The 20,035-nt window shown below is 46.8% G+C and overlaps 1 protein-coding gene across 5 annotated transcripts in view; it reads left to right on the top strand.

Moving 5' to 3' along the window:
• Positions 1-20,035, top strand: part of SHROOM3 (shroom family member 3) — a 159,440-nt gene that overhangs the window by 23,981 nt on the left and 115,424 nt on the right. For 3 of the 5 annotated variants that reach the window (XM_039541591.1, XM_039541589.1, XM_039541593.1), the window contains one exon: positions 11,027-11,115. The exons of the other annotated variants lie outside the window; for them this stretch is intronic. The gene's annotated coding sequence lies outside the window, so the exon portion shown is untranslated. The remainder of the gene's footprint in view (positions 1-11,026; positions 11,116-20,035) is intronic. 5 annotated transcript variants of the gene reach the window in all.

Raw genomic sequence — 20,035 nt, forward strand, 5'->3', positions numbered from 1 at the left:
TTTACATCTGTATAGCTATGTATCAAGAATCCACAAGAGACGTAGCTACGCTGACCTAACCCCCAGTGTAAACAATGCTAGGTTGACGGAAGAATTCTTCTGTGGGCCTAGCTACTGCCTCTCAGGGAGGTGGATTACCTATGCCAATGGGAGAATCCCTCCCATCGGCGCAAGTAGTGTCTACACTGAAGCACTACAGTGGTGCAGCTGTGCCACTGTAGTGTTTTCAGTGTAGACACAGACTGAGGGTATCAGTAATTTCTCCCTCACTCTCTCTGGTATATTCAATGGTCTCCAAACTGTCTGAAGTCTCCAAAGGGTTAAAAACAGTCCTCCATAAGCACACAGCTGGCTGAACAAATACCAGGTATTAGCATTGACTTCAGTTGCCAAAGCCTAGTCATTTCTTTTTTGCTTTTTAGCGATTGCAGCCTGCAGAGACCACTTAACAATGAATTGCAGCAGCTTGGCTGTGATAGGACAGGCCATGTGTGCAGACACTTAAAAGCCATGCCAGCAGTTCTCCTTTGCTCAATAGAGGTAACAGCGGGAATTTGATTAAAGACTGATAAAAAAAAATAGAGAAGATGAAAGGATGAAAGAGCCACCTGGAAACTTCATTCCTTCTTTATTTGTAACTTAAGCTCATAAACCAAATCTAAACCATTGTGTGCATGTGAGAGAGAAAATTTCCTGTGTAGCTGCTCCAAACCACTAAGGATTCTGAATATGCAACCCCACAAGCCATCTCCGAATAACAGAGTCATAAGTATTCTTGTCACCAATGTACTGTGGCCTGCACAGAAGAGAGATCCCCCTGAAGCGCTGCAATGACAGCTTTTTAATATGTTCAGAACAGTCGCTAAAATGAAAGAGACCTGCTCAGAAATGTTAGTCAGACCCACTTGTGAGCCTGTGGGTTAGCCCCATTCCCCAGGCAGTCTGGGAGCAGTTCTTCTGCACAACACAATGAGGCAAGCTCATATCTCGCAGCTAGGCTTTGCCTGAGAGGGTCAGCTATGCAAATGGCCAGCTGCGCACATCAAACGCCACTCACTGCGTTTTGCCTATGGCATCTGCCTCTTTGTCTCTTCTTTGGTAGGAGTGAATCAAAAAAATAAGTCATCCCAGCAGCCAAAGGCAAATCACCCCCCACAAGTCCCACTAGTTGTATGTGATCAATGCTACCGTGACAGGCAAAGCAGATTCAAATGCTTTCCTGCAAAGCCAGCATTTCTGTTTGGGTCTAGGAGACCACGTGGTTTGAGCTGTGTGTGCGCGCCATGGAGGTGATGCTGTTCAGAGTTTGCCTTGGGATATGTGAAGGTCTTTACCCACGTGGATGCAGGCTTCATATCCTCATGAAGGACTTTTCAGGAGTCGCACAAGCAGGTACCAAAGCCAGAGAAACCCTAGGTTGTGAGCTCTTCAGGACAGGGATTGTGTCTTCCTACAGCATGTGTCTGGGAGCACCTATCATGTTTTGGGCGCTACTACACCTCTACCCTGATATAACGCGGCCCGATATAACACGAATTCGGATATAACACGGTAAAGCAGCGCTCCGGCAGGGCGGGGCTGCGCACTCCGGTGGATCAAAGCAAGTTCGATATAACACGGTTTCACCTATAACGCGGTAAGATTTTTTGGCTCCCGAGGACAGCGTTATGTCGAGGTAGAGGTGTATAAGTAATAATAAGCAGAGGAACAATTTGTATAGAGGGGCTGCTGAGAGCCATTTGTATAGTGGGGGTGCTGTGAGCCATTGAACCAAACTGTAAACTCTGTATATAATGGAAACCACTTCAAGCGAGGGGATGCGGCAGCACCCCTAGTTCCAGCACCTATGGTAATAGGCCACTGGCTAAACTAGTTTGTCACATACAGAACACCGTGTATGTAGTTTATCTCATTGCTCCCTGAGCAGAAGCTCCTCTCTTTCTGAACATCCAGCCGCCTTCCCTCCTCCTCCTTCCCTTCCTGCTTGTTTTCCATCACTAATCTCTCCAGTGCTACATTCCCTTCCCCTTGTTTGCCGCTGTTCTCCTCCCAGACTCCTGCCTGTTCTCAGTCCCATTTAGACCATAAGCTCTCTAGGGCAGCAGCCCTGTGTCTGTGAAGTGTCGTGCGCCCCAAAGGTGGTGGAAAGATAATGATCCTCAGATTTAGGGGGCTAGCTCTTTGCTTCATCCCTCAACACTGAGCAGAAATAATTCATGAGAGCCCTTGTAAAACCTGCCGAGGGCCTGATCCAGACAAGTGCTGAGTACTCACAACTCCTGTGGAAGTCAGTGGGAGTTGAAAATGCTCAGCCTCTCTCTATTTACCAAAAGAGAGGGGTGGTTAGAGCTCCCCAGCTGGTTCGGACACAAGCTGCATTTTGATATCAGGAATCAGAGCATTTTCCCAGTTGTAGCGTCTGGCGGCTAAAGCTGAGGGGGGCGACAGCCTCCCTCCTAAAGCCAGTCCCACATGCGTCCAAGTGCTGTCGGAGCACCTTGAGGAGAGACGCCACCAGAGGAGCTGCCTGCATTGAGCTTGTCTAGGGGATTGGCGGCCCGCATGGAAGCCGCCAGGGCCTGAGGTATTTGAGGAATGTTAATGGTATGCTTGAGTGGAGAGCTTCAGAGCCAGGCCTGAGAACAGCTCTCACTGCCATCTGTTGTGAACCATGGAGTTTCATAGCAACAGCTTCTCAAGAATGATTTTTTTTTATTAAGAACCCCCCCACACACACACACACACTCATGAATAAGCAGGATAAAGGCTTAGAATCCTTCTCCAGAGTGGTGAGCATTAAAGGGGAAAAGGCCTTTCCCTCCTCAGCTTGTATTTGGTTTGAGGAGGCATTTTTCTTTTAAACCAAGATTTTCCAAAAGCACATGGGGATATTAACTCACATGTGCAATAGTTCAAATCCACTCTAGTAGGACAATAGTGACCCAGCGGCGTTCGCATCTGAGAGCTCGTTAGTGTATGAGATGAACTGATGTTCGCAGTGTATCATCCAGTGGATGAATACCCACGTCACTGTTCCACTCGGTAAAACAGTGGCCTATGGGCCCTTTAATTTTACAGAATATTACCCAATGATAATTTGCATATCTTTTGCATGGGCATGTCGATTTATGGTCCCTCTCTTTTATGAAGCTCACTAGGTTCATATTCTGCATAGCTGGACACAGAGAAGTTGGGCTCCTCTTTAGTCTGATGATTATGAGCCAGGTTCTCAGACGATTTAAATCAATATAGCTTCAGTGACTTCAGTAGAAGTCTTTGTACTGTGACACAGTGCAATGACATTGTCTCTCTCTCCATCCATCCCATCCTGAGCATGATAAATGCCAGCCTGTAAGGACACATGCTTTGAGAGCCCATATCAAGAGTGTAGAAGCAGGAGAAGACTGGGCATATGAAGGAACCTCTTACATCTCCTCCTTCCTGTGCTTTCAGGGATCAGCTCCTAAAATGCAGAGCTCCTTCTTTCCCCGTAGCCCTGAACTTTTCTTATCAACTGGACTCAAGAGATGAGCTCCTTTTAAATACGAGTGCTCAAAATTAAGCATGTGTTTAAGTGCTTTGCGGGATCAGGGTCAGAGTGCCGGATCAAGCCCCTAGAGCACAGGACTTTCTGGGCTGGTGATGTCATGCCAAACCTGAATCCCCAAACGTTTGCGTTCAGTTTGGCAGACTAGAATAGGCTGCTTCAAATTCAGCTTGGATTTCTGCTTGACCTGTTTCCAGGGCCGACACCCTGTCCTTTACACACAGCTGTGCGATGGCACATAGGAATGGTGTAGATCAGCGTGTGTTTTGCTGAGTTCATGTATGAGTAAAGGATAAATGCTACTTTTTATCTAGCGAGTATAAAGAGTAAATTGACCTGTGCATTTCAGATTACCTACATCAAGAACCATTTCAAAGATCAGTCTCTCCAGTCAATACAGGCATGTTTCAATGAACTTGTGTGACCTGCTGTCTGCAGCTGCAGTTGTACAGTCTGCACTAGGTGACGATGTCATTTCAGTTATAGGTCTATCTAGCATCGGGGGACTTTGCTTAGAGTAGACTAGAAACTCTCTCTGTGCCTGGGAGCTGATTGCTAGAGACCAAATGTGTTGTGAATCCCATGCTCAGGTACATGAGTTATTGCATGTGCTAATAGCTAGTTAGGTATCATTGCAATTGCTTCATTTGCAAATGCAATCACAGCAACAACACGAGCAAATGTAGGTGAACAGCTGCAACATACTTTCTGACATGTGCACGAGGGGCTCCATTTTAATAAAGTGTGGGCTGATGTTTTCCAAGGGGCCCACAGAAGTCAGGTGCCCAACTCCTATTGAAAATCTACAGGAGTGGGAGGCTTAACTCCCTTGAGCCTATTTGAAAATCCCAGTGGGCTTTAAAACGAGACTGTAAAGTGCTCAGACAGGTTCCGTAGGGAACACACCTGGAACTGGTGGTGGACTAGATGGCCTGGTAGGTTCTCATAGGTGTGTTGTGTTTTGTAACTTGTCTTATATTTTGACTCAGTTCTCTGAGACTTTACTGGCACGACAGGCCATTCAATATGGCTACAGTGATCATGTGAAGAGATAATGAATTTCACGTGGTTGTTTCATATGGAAAGTTGGTCTGGCTGAGCCACCTCCATAGGCTTTGAGGAGCGCATGCTTTAGAAGAGGTTAATGCTACTTACTTTCCAGATAGCATATTGGCTTTCTTATCGACTGAGCTGTTTGTATACTCATACATCTAACACATTAATGGGCTGTAATAAATACATGAGTGTGGTGGGAAAACCACAGGAACACAATGGGGTCAGAGAACAGTCAGGGAGAAGAATCTCTCTCATCATTCATACCACTCCGGAAGATCTGTCCCGCACTGGGTGAGAAAATCATCCCCATCAGTGCTCCAGGCTGTCGTGAGTGTTTGAAATTAGGCACCCACTCTAATGGCAGGCTTGATCATAGGGAAGAGAGTGAAAGCTGATAGCTGCAGAAGGGTTGCTGGGGAGATGGGACTGTCCCCCTAATCAACAGGTAGTCATTATCACCTGTCCGCTGTCAGTTTCCAGCAGGCGATTTGTCCCACTATCCGCTGAGAACTAGATTTATTTGCCTAAGGCCATGGATGGGGGGAGGGTCTTTGAAGCTGCAGGTATCATTTAACTGTGATAAGAAGAAAGGCAAAGCTTTTCTTCATTGGAGGCCAGGGAGAATACAGTAGAGGAGTCTCCCGCACCTGTGGAGATGGGAAAACAAGTCACTACAATCCAATAACTACCTTGAGCAAAGAAATTATCCCAAATCAGAGGATGCCCCATTACAATCGAATTGCATCTTCCAGGTGCCATTAGACTTTCAGACACTTTATACTTCTCTCTTTCTCTTGATCTTGAGCTGTTATCTTTCAGTGACAGAAGATTTAGGCTTTTGTTTTAATTGGGAATTATTAATACCAAGCCAAACCCTGTAATCCTCCTGCCCCAAGCAGATCACCCACTGAAGCAAATGGGTGACTTACGTAAGTAAGGGCTGCCTGGATCAGAGGTAACTAGGGATCTGATGCAAGCCCACATGAAAGTCAATGGACACATTCCCATTGACTTCAATGAGCTATGCATTAGGTTAGTGTCAAACCAACGACGACTGGTAATGGAAAGCCTTGTGCGGGGGGAGACAGGGTTAGACCAATGAGAACCAATCGCAGCCCCTGAATCTGACCCATTTTCAGAAATGAAACAAAATGGAATCTTTTACTAGGTTCTGAAATGTTCATTAAATCTCCTCCCACTGTCCCCTCTCCCTCTTTTCCAACCATGATTTTCAGGGTGTTGGGACCTCTGATTTCTTGCTTTGCCCAGAAGCAAAACTGTTGAAATACCACAAGGGTAGTCCCAGGGCATTTCTGGTCTAACCTGAAAAGAGGGGTGGGATATGAATGGAGATTATTAGCCAAATTTTGCAGACACTCAGCCTAGGATAAACATCCAAGCATAATAGAAGACTAATTCCAGACTCAGCAGTTCTCCTATCACTTGTCCCCTTGGTTTGCTATATTCAGTGTTCCAGTGAATGAGGATGTTGTAATGTAGGACTCAATCCTGCATTTATTGGCGTACCCACAGTTCCCACTGTAGGTAAGAGGGATGGGTTTTTTGGTGCATGAGGCGCTTACACGGCTCCCACCAAGGTCAGCTGGCACCTCTGCAAATCAGGCCCATCACATAAAATGCAATCCATTTATCTCGCTCTGCCACATGAGGCTGTTCCAGCTTAGATCTCTCTCCTGGCAGTAACCCAGCCTCATTTATCACTAAACTAGATTAATTTCTTTTGTGGAAGAGGGGAGGTAGGGAAATGAATCTTTGCCTGGGCATCGTTTCATTACACAAATTCCTCCCCAAAGGCATCAAAGCTTTGGTAATGATGAGGATAAATGTTTGCAGTAGAATAATTGTCTAATGATGCCCCCTGTTGAAGTGGTGGTTCTCTCTCACTGTCATGCTACACTCACTCTTGCAGCAAGGAGCTGGCCTGGGACTAATTCAGTCTTGAGGAAAATGAAAGCCTCCTCTTGACTTATTCTTAGGAAGGAGCAAATGCACATGGATAACTTCACCTGGAGGTCTCCACTTGGGCAGTGCTCCTGTTCCTTGCATCTGACTTAGCCCACTTATTGGAAATACTTGTGGGCAATAGGAATCACCATGCCTGAATATACCCGTAGTCCATCCAGTCTGGGATCTTCTCTCAGCCAATGGTTAAATACAGGGTGTTTTGCAAAACACCCCCAGAATGTGCCTATGTGTGCAACACTAACCATGGAGGAAAATTTCTTTCTGACGGTAACTGACGATCAACTTATGCCCTGTAGTGTGGGGACTGATAACCTAATTCTGTTCTAGCTGGTGGAACTGTAGATGTTGTTTCAATAGGAACAGTGATGACACTCATCACTATTTTGTTGTTGATCAGTTCTTGGAATCCTGCCTGGTGGTACTGTATGTTTAATAACCTTTTTTTCCTGGCTTTACTTCATCATGGCGTCCTTCCTAATCTTTCTCTGGTGGCCACCATCACACTTGGGGGCACCAGCTGGGGGTTCAAGAACCGTCTACCCACCATCTGTAGCTAAACCTAACCGTTGTCTCCAGTGCACATAGCCTGAGAGATGAGACCAGCTGTCTAATCTCCTGTCTCTACGCTGGCCCATTGTCTATTTTGCTGCATAGTGTTCGGCTGCCTTTTTGCTACTACTGCGTCAGAACCACCCCCCCCCCCCCAATCTCTGATTGCTTTTGAATAGTTCCCACTCTGTCCACACATGTAGCAGTAATGAGCTCTGATGATCAGTTGCTTTTCCTGTACATGGTTCATTCAAAAGCAGTTTTTATTAATTCCAGCCCAGTTTTATTTTAAAAGTTCACACCTGACAATGGGGAAGGCTTGCTTTGCTTAAGTTTGGGGGAGGGGGAAAGAAGGAGAAATAAAGAAAATTATATATGACAAAATATTGTGCAGTTTATTTCAATATGCCATTGCTTGATATCTTGTTTTTTTTTTAAATTGAGGACATTAAAATAAAAAAATGACATTAATGTAACATCTTATTTGAGATCTTACCAATAGTAAATTCAAAGCAACCCACAGCACCAACTGTATTGTGCATATATGTTCGAGCACAATAATGAACACCCTGTACAATGATCTGTCACACCCCATATCTACATGACGGCCAAATTACTGTCACTGTGGGAACCATGACTCCAGTTTCCTAACTGTTTTGTGCATGCAAAACCCTCGCCTATAAAGTTGCAGTAATATGTAGCACTTTGCAGCTAATTTAAGCAATACTATGGCCTTTGTTTGTCTCACAAAGTCTAAAGTAAAGACAAAAGACATGGTTGAGCCTGGATCTTCTGAGACATTCTAAGACTGTGCACTCACACACAGTCTCGCTCCCTCGGAGGAATTTATGGCCATTATGATGTTCTCTAATGAGCACAAAATGAGACCGTTACATCTTCACTTAATTAGTTTGACAGATTTTCATTTAAATATAAAAAGACTTCTAGCCCTTAGAGAGCAAAAGGGGGCCTTGTCTCCATTTTAGTGTTTGACTCTGATTTGCTGGAGTGGGGGAAGGGAAACAACTAAGCATGAATAATTCCCATCTTTTTATTCCAGGCCTTCATTTTAACTTGCAGCTTTCCACATCCCCCTGCACTGCACACCTTTGGGCGTGCTGCACATCCCAGCTTTCACCTCTGGCTAGGAGAGCCCCAGGGCTCGGAGGACATATGCCAGATGTTCTGAGATTTGAAGGTTGGTGCTGGTGCTCTTCTCTAGTCACCAAATCAATTAACTCTCTGTAGGGCCTGTTTTTTTCCCTCTGAGTCTGGAGCCCAGTCCAACTCCCACTAATGTCAGTGGGAAGGCTCCCAATTTAATAAGTGATGGGAGTTATGTGTTTACTTGCAGTTATATTATTTGGCAACTAGATGTCTCTGTGTGCTATATAGAGTTCCAGAATGCAGTGTGGTCCTGATAAACAAGTGAGACAAAATTGGAACACGATTGTATGGAAGCCTATTGTTTGTAGTGTTTTCCCTAATGCCTCCTGTTTAAGGTGGACTGTGATTTATAGACTCATAGAAGATTAGGGTTGGAAGAGACCTCAGGAGATCATCTAGTCCAACCCCTTGCTCAAAGCAGGACCAATCCCCAACTAAATCATCCCAATAGAAAAAGATGCTCTCCTTTGAGCTGAACCAGCAACCTAAGGATATTTTGCTGAGCACCCCCTACAGTCCTCCACTCTACCAACTGAGCTATCAAAGGGCTCATGTTAGGGATCTTGGAGAGCAGTGTCTTCTGGTTCCTCTTGTTCTCCCAAATGACAAGACCGAGACCTGGCATCAAATCACGGAGCCGATAAATTCTCTTCAACGATTTGTAGCCAATCCCTTGGGAATGTAAGAAACAGAAAGTTGGATGTGCCTGACTGGCTTTATATTTGGATACCACAGTTATCAGCTATCCCACATGCCAGCCTTGTCCACCCTGAGCCTTTCCCAGAAATCCCTCCCTGTGGCTGTAGCAGTGGTGAAGCCTCGCTGTGGCTACTGTGGGTACAAGTTGTAATGTAGACTGGCCTCCAGTGTTATCCCCACTGTCATCTAGACCTGCTCTGAGCAGGGTCCGACAATGTATACATGTATACCAGCAAGGGGTATTTTTTTGCCAACACCATTGGGGCTGCACTAGTTGGACAGCAAGACAGATAGATATTCAGGAAAAATGTAGAAACAGCCACTGCAATCACACAGATGTCGCCATCAGCAGAGCTGAGGAGAGTACTCCTTGTCTTCTGCTCCCAAAGCATACTGAGAATCCCCAGGAGCTGAAGCCGCATTGGGCTTTGTAGGTAGGGACAGTCTTTTGAGAGCGTGCCAGGGATTTTTGAATTTGGATTTAAAAGTTGAGTGAATGAATTCAATAGCAATTTGTGGGTTTTGTTTCAGATAGAAAATCTTCTCTTTAGTTTTAGAATTAAAATTTGGTTCAAGATTTGGGCTTCATGTGAAAGTGGATGGATGTTAGGTGGAAGCTGGTTTTTGTTCCAGAGAACTGAAACCAAATACGTAGCTAACTCAAGAAGAAGAGCTGAACTCGAAAGCTTGTCTCTTTGACCAACAGAAATCAGCCCAATAAAAGACATGACCTCATCCACTTCTCAAGAAAGTCCTTTTGCATCATTGGTCTTGTCCTTCATGAGGTCATATCCTTCCTGTTGCAATGTTCAGGTTCTGGACTGATTTTTGAATAACAAAATGTTATTTTCATGATGTGAGGGGCATCTAGAGGACAGGAGCTCAGACAGCTCCTTGGTGGGAGAGGTGGGTGACGCTAAGTGGCCAGTTAAAGGCCTTTATTTACAATATAACTGGCAGCCAACATCAAAAATCTGAGGCTTTGGCCACTAGATTGTCCAATAGACTGATATCAGCAGCAGCCCTGGTAAGATGGCTGCTAGCCATGTGGGGAAATTTTGAAGTATCAGCTTTAATTTTAATGGTTAAATTTGATTTGGAGGGATAGAAATATATTCTCCCGGGTGTCACGCTAAATCAGTTGCCTGCTTATAGGCTAACAAGTAGAAAGCAACATCTTAATCCGCTCTGCCATTCCATCCTGGGGCAGTGGTACACACTAGCCAATACATTATAATTCCCTATAAGGATGGTACCACCTAAAAGACCTTCATTTTACCTCCTCTACCCTGGGGGGAAACCCCTCCTGAGCTACTGAAGAAGAAATCTAACCCTTGCCTTGTGGACTAGCAGCTTCCCCACCCTTGTTTCCTAACTGCACATTCACATAATATCTAACAAATAAAGGAGACAGCTAGCCATTCAGACACACCCAGCTTTCTGCTTCTTAGGTTTCCCTAGTGAGCGCACAGCTCCAGCAGTCCAAGTTTTTCAGAAAATAAAAAACCTCAGTGGTGTGACTCTGCAGTTTTCTTGTGGGTCAGTAGACAGCAATGGCCTGCCGCAGCTTCCTTAAGGAAAAGTCCTTTAGAATTTCATAGAGGATGGGAACATGGTGGTAGAATTTTTAAACCCACTTATTGGTCTGATTAAATTCCATAGGATTTTTCCATAAAGCCTGATGACTTATTTTTGTCCTTTTTGTAGGAGTCAGTGTTTTGTGTGAAACATTGGGAGGAGGAGGGTGTAGAACTGGTGTAGGGAAGCACACAGTAGGCATAGCTCACCCTGTGCCACCTCTCTCGCAACCCTGAGCACAGGGGATATGTTGAGCGCAGGGTAAAGACCTGGTGACTATTGGCAGCTAATATGTACCTTAAGAGCTGCCCACGGGTTTCTCTGCCAGACCTCTGCACCCAGGTCTGGCAGAGAAAGTGAGATCCATAATCTGGCCCATTCAGTGGAAGTTTTATTCTAGGAATGACTCATTTTCAAACATCCTAACACCTTGTTGAATTTCAGATCCCTTCCAGTGTTCTCATAGTGCAGCTATATGGGGCCAGATTCATCTTGGGTGTCACTTCACTGAAGGCAATCGAGTTACACCACGGGTGAGTGTGGCCTCTGAGGATTATGTTGTAGTTCAGGGTAGAAAGGCTGGCTCCTGAAGCCACCTCGCTGTTTAGCAAAATACGAACAAACAGGATTATTTTTGATACCGTCCTTTCATTGTCAGGAAGGGAGCTGAATGTTTCCTGGCACCCCACGCCATGAGTGTGGGTATAGGTAACACAGTGGATTGTAACTGGTGGTAACAAGTTGTTTGTTAGAGATTGTATTGTTGCATTGCGACCTGCTTCTAAGAATGTCTTCTGTGAATTTACATAACTGCCATAGACTCCGATACAAAACACCTTGGGGAGGATAAGTAGTATAGGACTGACCCTACCTGAAGAGATCAGTGCTCCATTTAGTCTGGTATTTGGTCACTGGCAGTAGTTTACAATGGAGGCTTCAGAATATACAGAATTTCCTATTAATTTTTGCTGTCTTATATCTATGTAAGACTATGGTCTATTTGTTCTATGTCTTACATCTATGTAAGACAATGGTCGATGCATCTTTTTGTGCTCTGTACCATTTCCTATTTTATTTACCTCCACCACCTCTCCTCTGTTTCTGAATATTTGTTCTTTGGGAGAGGGGGGTTATATTTCACCATTTGGCATCTCACATGTTCAGGTTCCTGTCCTATTCTGTTAGCATCAGTTGGGCAGAATTTCCGTGCTGTCATTTCTGTGACTCTTAATTTAGAACGGAACTATTTCAGGGATCCTCCATGTTTTCCTCCCTTTTGATCACCCTCAAAGGACCCATACTGGGTTAATCCAGTTTTCTATCTGAGGAGAGCTGAACGTGGCACCCCTCAATGCAGTTCCTGGGGTTGATTGGAGGGGTAGTTGGAGGCCAGCATGAAGTCTCCCCCACCCCGCAGGGCTCTGTATCACCTCAGCAGCAGTCCGAGCCCCAGGGGCCCTGGATTAGTTTAGAAATCCAACTCAGATCTTCCATGCAGCCCTACAGTGTGCTGCTACTAAGATACCATATGGCCCTTTAGCAGTTTTTCATGTAACCACGTCTTGGTTTATATGAGGTACTAGTGAGGGGACGCAAAACATACACAGTGCACGTCCCCGTACCCGTGCTGGCAGAGAGGGTAGTGCTTGCAGTAGCAAAAAAAAAAAGAAAAAGAAAAAATTAAATGCTGGGAACCAAAAGTAAGTTCTGAGCTGTTTCTCTAAATCCTTTCAGAGCACCTATGGGTTCAGTGAGTGGGCAGCTTCTCTTTAGCCACTTAAAACGTGGTGCCCACTGTTGCCCTTTAGTAAAGCTGCTAACCATGAGAGTCTCCGTTTGAGGCTGGCGCAGGATTCTGTGCTTCACACACATCATGTGCAGGTATGAATTAAGTGTGGCCTTGTCATCACTAAGCTGCTCACGTGTTAATAACATGAGGTGAGAACTCACCTTTTCCCCTAGTAAAGACAAAAGCCACGGACAGACCACAAGCCTTTTTTATTTCTCTCAGTACCCCAGCTCATAAATTCCCTGCTGCTTCGCCCTGTCTCCCTTGCTCGGCAAATGCTCTTTCGATGATCTAATTGGCAGGAGTTCTGACTCGGTGATGAATTAGCTCAACTGGAATTCATCTCTTTTTGTTTGCTTAAGTTATTCTTATCAGATGGGCTGCGTTTCTGGAAGGGGAAAGAAGGCTCTTCCTTTTAGCAAAACTGCTGGGGCAGGAAATGATCAGCAGCCCCAGACGAAATCATGTCTGAATGTTGACTTCGTGCTTCTAGGGGAGTGCCTTGAAAAGACCCAGACTCGCATTTCAACCCATTAAGCCTTCAGCCATACTTTATTGGAACCCCCTCAGCATTTTTATTTTCTCTTGCCGATAAGAGCTCTCTCGGGGCACAGCCTTCTTGCTCCTATTAAGAGCGAGGGTGAGTGAGAACCCTTCAGGCCTGGAGCAGAGGGAGTCAGTGACCTTCACCCTAAAGACACAAACACTGACGATTTCAGCTCTTAGTGTTTATCAGCCATAAACATAAATTAGAGTTAACGATTGATCCCGAAGGATAAGTAGTAGCATCCCTGGAGAGGGATTAAAATGCGCGGAATGAGTTTGGAAATAAATGTTGAGTAAATCTTGTCCGTAATCTCTTAGAGCTGGGCAGCCTATTCAGAGGGAGCAATTTATCCCACAGATTTAGCCACTTTTCCCTCGTTATCGGTGAACAGATGTTGATATTTCAAGGGTTTATTTATTCTTTGGGATGGTTCGCCTAACACTTCGGACAAGCCTAGGTCAGGCTGTGGCTGTTTGCCATGACTGGCTGCTGGTGGTGGTATGTGGCTGGTCACCTGAAGCCGGCCTGTGCCCTTGTCTTTATTGGCTGAGGAAGGAATAAGGTCCTCCCAGCCAAGTCCCTACCCTCTTGCTCAGACTACCTGGATCTCAGGCCCGGGTCTAGTGTAGAGCACAGCCTCTGCTCCCTGGATAGTATTAGTATCCCTTCTCCGTAAGTGGGCAGGGGGTGGTGGAGAGGGGTGGGGATTTGGTTCTGCCTCTCCTTGATTGCTGGCCAGAGGAGCAATCCCAGTGTGTGGGTGGAAGGGAGTAGGATGCACCCTTTCCAGGACTTCAGAGAATTAGTCCCCCTCCTACCACGCAGCAGCAAGAGAGGAGCAGGGAAGGAACTATGACTCTCCGAGATACAATTCTTCATGGCATAGAGGGGTCACATTCTGCCTCTTACGCATTGCTGCATCTAAAGGCTCAGGCTAGTCCGCAATATTTCTTTTCCCTGGCTTGAAATTGTATGAAGAGGTGGTGTTGGTTTTTTTGCATACATAAAGCCTGATTCTGCTCCATTGAAGTCAATGGGTGTTTTGCCTTTGACTTCAGTGGGTGTGGGATGGAGCCCTTTGTGAACACCTGTATTCATGCACAAGCAAATCTGTATATAGGCAGAGCTGAGTATTTGCATTCAGAGAATCCATTTGCATGAACATTCAAGAATAAACAGACACCGAAACCTTTTCGCCAAACAACAACATTCAAATAAAAGCTTGTCGTTACAATCTGAGAAGTCTCCTTGTTGAGTCCAATGTTTCAGAATATTAAACCACCCTGTAGGTATCCTTTAATAACGAGTAATGGTTTGTTGTTACAGTGCTATAATTATTTAATATAAGGAGTTTTTGCGTAGTGTGTATATAGGCTAGAAGGAAAGAGAGAGCGCAGAGCTGGCTGTACAAAAGGAGAATACCTGATGCTGGGGTGAATGGTTGCAGCTCTTCTGACTTTAGTGGCGCTACATCTGTTTACACCGGCTGAGGCTCGGCTCTGTGTACTGATCTGCAGTTGGATATTTACCAATATTGCTAAGATGAAATTTGCCATCAAAATAAGCAGAAAAAGTAGAGTTGGTTGTAAAATTTCCGATGGATCCATTTTCTGTCAGAAAATGCTGATTGCACCAAATCCAAACAATTCCAGCTACACTTTTGATGGAAACCAGGCCTGGTTTCCTGCCAGTTCGCCCATCTCCCTGGCTCCTTGGCAGTCTGCTTAGTGCGCTACCGGGAAGCCAAAGCCCCCCATCTGGTGGGCTGCCAAGGAGCCAGGGTTTCCTGGCTTCCTTGCTCCCTGGGCTCTTAGGTCCTTGGTAGTTCATGTGGTGGGAAGCTGGGCAGCTCAGGAAACCAGGCCGCAGGGCAGCCGTCTCCCCAGCTGGCAAGCTCTCCAGGAGCCTGCCAGTAACTTTAAGCAGCCAAATTTAAAAATACTGGTATATGCTCTTCCTTTTTAATTAAAAACAAACCAAAAGTATTGGGTGAATTTGGAGCTCATAAAAAGTGCGAGCCTATTTGATTGGATGGAAGCCCCACAATAGAAACAGAAATAGCCACCTGCCCTTCTCCAAGAGTCAAGTTATTGCGGGGGACAAAGAAAGCAGAAACAGGGACGAGGGGTTGGCCAACACAAGGACTCCAGAGGACACTGAGCAGAGAACCTCGGCTTGTGCTCGCTACTCTGAGAAGAAATCCAAGGAGACGGTGGACTATGCCCAGAGGCACTCTGCTTAGATACATGAATGAACAAGTGATGGGAAATAGGCCCCACCGTCACAAGTCCCCCTTCCGCTCCCATCCAGCTTCCCGTCCAAGATATCAAATTAGCAACTCTATGGATGGAAACCTCTCTTTCTCCATGGAACAGGCCCGGTGCAAGCTTCCTCACCTGCATTACTGATGTGACTCAACCCTTCCCAGGCGCCTTTCGGGTTGGTAAGGCTCCATGCCCACTTAGCCCTTGGCGCCCCTGCTGCCACTATGGGGCTGACTCTTGCCAGTTGTGGTGCTGGCTTTTACCACGTGGTCAGGTTGGGACCAGGACTTAGAACCCCTGGACAGGAAGTGGCTTTCCAATCCCTTACCTTTCATTGGTTACTGCAAATGCTTCATGCTGGTGTATTCTTAAGAGTTGGGGAATCACGACTGCTTGGGTTTATTCCTGGCTGGGCTCCTTATTCACTGGGATGTTGGGCAAGGTGTTTACCTCTGTGCATCTCAGTCTCCCCATCTCTGCAATGGGGATAACACCACCTCCCTCCCAGGGCTATTGTGAGGTATAATTATAGTTTGCAAAGCACTTTGAAATTCCTGGCTGAAAGATGCTGGTACGAAGTGGCAATTTTAAAAATGATGGGCTGGCTCTTTAATTCCCTGCGGAATGTCTTTGTACTTTGAACTGGGTGCTGCAGGTTTCTCCCTTCGGTTGCCAGTAAGTCCAAACAGTGATTGCCATATAAAATGGGTTGGGAGGGACACACTGCTTCTGGCAAAAATACAGCCAGCCTCCACCTCAGTCCGGATCTCAAACCAAGGCTAAAACCAGAACGGACCGTCCCTCATTCCATCCCTATCTAGAGCGATCCCAAGGTTTAGTGCATCTCAGTGTAATAGGATTTTCAGGGACCTGAGGCAGACTTCAGGAGCCCATGTGGCATATTTGGGATGGGGGCAGACTGTGGCTTGTCACTGGGATCTGGAGGAGAGGGATGGTGGACGGTGTGGATAGGATTATTGTTTGTGACAAGGCTTAGGCCCCCAATTTCATCTTGCGAGGAGGGTGGGCTCATGGTGAAACAGCAGCAGTCAGCTAGCAGAGCTCTGTAGTGGGACCCAGGAAACCTAGTGCTATTCCCAGCGCTGCCACTGACCTGGGGAAAGTCACTTCACCTCCCTGTGTCTCTGTTTCGCCTCCCACCCTTTCTCTGTCTGATCTCTTCAGGGCAGGGAGTTTCTTACCATGTGCTTGTGCAGTGCCTTGCACACTGAGGGCCGGGGGTGCTTAGTTTGAGCCTGTAGGTGCTACTGTAGTACGGCGAGTTGTAGGTCTTTTGAAAGTGCCAGCTCCCCCAAAGTGTGGGGCCCTCCAGGAGCGCACACCTAGGAGTGACGTTGTTCCTGTTTCCCACAGGGCTCTACCTCTGCTGAAACGCCAAACTCCATTTCAGGGGCTCAGTGAGTCAGAATTGCTGCTGAGCGGGCTGCTGCCTTCAGCTCCCATGAACCCTGGTGGTGCTTCCGCAGGTCTGAGGAGGAACAAGTACATTCGGAGGTGCCTCTGATCTAGGGGAGTCCATGGGATTTGAATAAAGCAGCAGATTAGAACCCAGCAGAGAGGGTACCCGGGAAGATCCCTCTTGTAAGAGAGTGGCTGCCTCCTTGTGGCAGCCCTGCTTGTGGCCCCGGCCTCAGTTTCTCCCTTGGGTTGCCAGTAAATCCATGCAAGCTTATTCTCTAGTCCAGCAACAGATTATTTACAAAAGACCCTACACAAAATTCCCACAACATAGTCCACATCAACCCCAGTAATCTTTAAAAACCCAGCTCTGTTCCTACCAAGAGTGCCAGACCTGCACTCTTAAACAGTCCTCGTCTGTCCCTCCGCCGGGACAGCTTCCTCAGCCGTTCCTTGTGGGGCATGACCCTGCTCTTCCCAGCGGGAACTCACACAGGCTCACCACTGGGAGTCTCTCTTGGTTCCTCTGGGAGCCAGCTCTCCACCAAGGAGATGCTAACCCCACTGCTTCCCTTCCGACAGCCCTCAACTTCAGCTCTCCTGCTTAGAGCCAGCAGGCATCTCCCTGTTCTGCTGCTGCTGCTGCTGCTGCTCCTCCTGTTTTCAGCCCTTTCTGGCCCTGGCTCGGGGATGCTAGCCAGCAAACCCCTTGCTGCTCCTCCTGCCTGCAGCCCTCTCCCCAAGAACCATCTTCTGTCAGCGAGGGCTCTTGTCTCCTACTGAAACATACACTGAATCCCCAGCAGTCCCGTCTCAGCCGGCCTTTTATACCCCCCAGGTGCTGCCCTGCCCTCATAATTAGCCCAACTGGGTGTACCTGGACAGGAACAGAAGTGCTGAGCCCTGTTTCATTAAATGGGCTCACTAGGGTGTTACACCCCTCCTTTGGGATTTTGCTCTTAAAGGAAAGAATAGTGTTAGGGACAAGGAAAGAGAGGCAGGTGTAAGGGTGTTTGCTGGGAGGCGGAGAGAAAGGCAAGTGTCAGGGGAAGGGAAATGTGAGGTCGGTGAAGGATCTGCTTGTGTCTGAGGGAAAAAGTGAAGGACGATCCCACAGGTTTGGATAATGAGCCAAATCGTGCTCTCCTTACCCCCTTTAACTAGTCACATGAGTAAGGCATGTGTAGGATTTGTCACAAGCTCTGAACCGAGCTGCCAAACCTTTTGAGGTTCCCCCATGCCTAACTGTGACTTCACTCGTATGCAGATACTGACTGCGTCCATTAAACAGGGTTACAGGCAAAACAGTGTGATCAGGTCCAGTGCATGAGTGGTATAAAATCAGGCCCTGTCGTTACTGTCAGGGTGGCCTGTCTGTGGGTGTGTTTTTAGTAAGCTCATAAAGGCAAGATGCATGATGCTGATATAGTTTCATTCAGTCCACACTTGGGAAAAGTGATTCGTGTCGTTTGCTGCTGTGACATCAGGCGGTTCAGTTGAAGAGCAGCTGCCAATGAAAATCAGCTTCGTATTGTCTTGCTCATATATCAGTGTGTTTACCAGTCCTGATGGAAGTTGAAAGTAAATCATAATCCAAGTGATAGATGGTTATTTTACAGCTGTTGGGGGATGGGTGTGCATGCGTGGCGACAGAGTAGAAAGAAATGGTTTATGGTAAAGAAAGAAATAGGGAGGAGAAACAGGGAATTTACTTTTTGCTTTTGCTTTATTTTTGCATATTTAATATTTATGGGAACACAGAAAATCACTCAATGTGGGCTGAGAGTTAGACACAAGCTTTGATGGGGAAGATCAAGCAATGCTTAGCTCTGTCTTGTCCATGTGCTTCAAGGAGACATTGCTGCGTGCGCTAATGTTAATGAGTGAACCTTAGAATGTTCCCAGGAGGGGAAGAGGATTTCAGAGGCTCGTCTGACTTGATGGATCTGCAGTGGTGGGCTACACGTCTCATGAGAACAGGCTTTCTTGGGAGATTTCCATTACTTCCAGTCTCTCTTAATTATCTGCAAGTTTGCACCCCTCTAGAAAAGGAAATCTCATTTCAGCTCCTGGCAGCCAACCTCCTCATTAAAGTCAATGGGATTATCTGTGGCGGTGTTTTAATCCAAGAAATAAAGATTTTTTTTCCAGGGTCAGGCCCTTGTATGTTTAACACAGGCTTGCTCTTGTGTGTTGTTTGGGGGCTTATTGGCATTATTCACCCAGCTCAGTGTTCCAAGGGTAGATCCTGATCCTGCAATCAGATCTGCATCGGGGGACTGACCCCTGGTGGCTGTGGAAAGCCCCGGTGCGGTACTGGGACTCGGTGTAGATTTACCTGTGTAGATTTCAGGATCAGAGCTGTGTGCTCCACCCTCTGTGCCATCTGGCTATAATGTCTCACGATGTGTGCATGTTGTGTGCATCTTTTCTGTACCGTGCTCAAGAGCAGGTGGGACTTTGGGGAAAGTGATACTGTAGGTGTGGGTGCAGGGCTAGAATGGAGACAGACGTCAATGTTGTGCAGAGGCAGCAGTCTGCCTGTTGTTGCAAAGGGGAACGTGCTGACTGAGCACTATTGACTTCATTACATGGCACGTCCAGACCACAGTGAGACAGCTAGCAGCAGGGAGCGGGGCCGGAAAGGCCTGACCACCAGTTACAGCCAGTCCAGTGCTATTCTCATCAGCAGGGTGGTGGTACTGCTGCCTGCTGGCTTCCTCACCTGATTTCCTGCAAAGGAAGAACCCTGGCTTGGGCTTGGGAGACCAGGAGAAACACGGGGGGTTGGGACACGGGGGGGCTCTTCTTATCATCCTTATGCAGGTTTAATGGCCACCCCTCCCCTCTTGACTTCCATGGGACTAGTCAGGCAGTAAGGATTACTCATGTGAGCAGAGCTTTGCAGGGCTGAGCTTCTAAGTCCTGACCACATTCGCCTTCATTCTTTTGAACCTTGTGCCGTCTTCCCAAGGGGCTGGGGAGGAGGCGGGACGGTCCTCTAGGGCATGGTGAATTCTAGCTGCAGTCCCAAAGCCGATTCACCGAGCTGTCCTGCCAATGACAGTTGTTTGACCTCCCCGACCTGTTACATGCTCTGGGGTGAAAGGTGTTTCGTTCTCTGTCCTAGTTCTGTCTTGAGCCTCCACAGCACAGAAGGGCTGAGTGACTAGCTGGGGGTGGCTTGTAGCGGTTGATTAGACAACGAAGAACAGAACACTTCCATGCATGGTAACACATGAGTCTTTTAAATGTATACGGTAAGTTCTGAAAGCAACACCACACAGCACTGTACCCATAAGGAAAGTCTCCTGTTTTCTCATGCATTCAAACACTGAACTACGGTCTCAGAGTCCGAGCTACACCATTGGACCAGGCTTCCTGCTGTGGAGTGACAGTAAGGCCGCAGTTTCTCCCAAGACCATTCCCAGCAA

The sequence above is a fragment of the Mauremys reevesii genome, linkage group 5 (genome assembly GCF_016161935.1).
Source record: "Mauremys reevesii isolate NIE-2019 linkage group 5, ASM1616193v1, whole genome shotgun sequence".
Classification (NCBI taxonomy): Eukaryota; Metazoa; Chordata; order Testudines; family Geoemydidae; genus Mauremys; species Mauremys reevesii.